Below are 767 nucleotides of genomic sequence, written 5' to 3' on the forward strand. Positions count from 1 at the left end.
ATCCTAATACAGGTGCCGGCAAATTTTGGTACCATGGGCTGGAGCTTGTGACCTGGTTTCCTGTCATGGGCCACAGATCTCTACCCCCTGGGAGCTCAAAAAGCTTGTGCTTACCATCACTGCAGATACCAGCCCCTCTGCAGTAAGGGTAAGTGCAGGCACAAGAGAGCAACAGGAAGGGCTATGGAGGAAGTGCTGTACAGGGATTCGGTGGCTCATTGCAGCTGAATGCCACTTGATCTCCTGGGCCAGATCCAACCCTGTGTAGACTGGATCTGGCTCATGGGCCATAGGCTGTTGACCCCTGTCCTAGTGAATGGGTAGTGTCAAAAAGCCAGTCAAAAAGTGGCAACTTTTGTGGCAGTGTCTAAGGCTTTAAACAGACATCACCCTTAAGAACAGAAGAAATGTAATTTTGAGTCAGACCAATGGTCTCTCTACCCCAGTACCCAGTCTCTGACAGTGGTAGAAGTGGATGCATCCAAATGGGCATCTCTAGAGTGACCTATCCCCTATTAAATACCCTCTCTGACAACCATAAACATTTTTATGGCAACACAAATTCCCATTCCTGGGGTCTGCAGAATTGGGCCCCTGAAGCCCCAGGATTGCCTGTCTGGGTTGACCCATTTACAGAGATGCATCCCAGGATTTCCTCCATCAGAGGATTCCCTAGGTGTTCATCGTGCTGCTGTGTCCCAACTCGGGGCATATCTTTGCAAATGGGAGAACACTGAGTCCCCCTGATGTAGATGTGTGTCCCAGGA

The sequence above is a fragment of the Alligator sinensis genome, unplaced genomic scaffold (assembly GCF_000455745.1).
Source record: "Alligator sinensis unplaced genomic scaffold, ASM45574v1 scaffold824_1, whole genome shotgun sequence".
In the NCBI taxonomy this organism is placed as follows: Eukaryota; Metazoa; Chordata; order Crocodylia; family Alligatoridae; genus Alligator; species Alligator sinensis.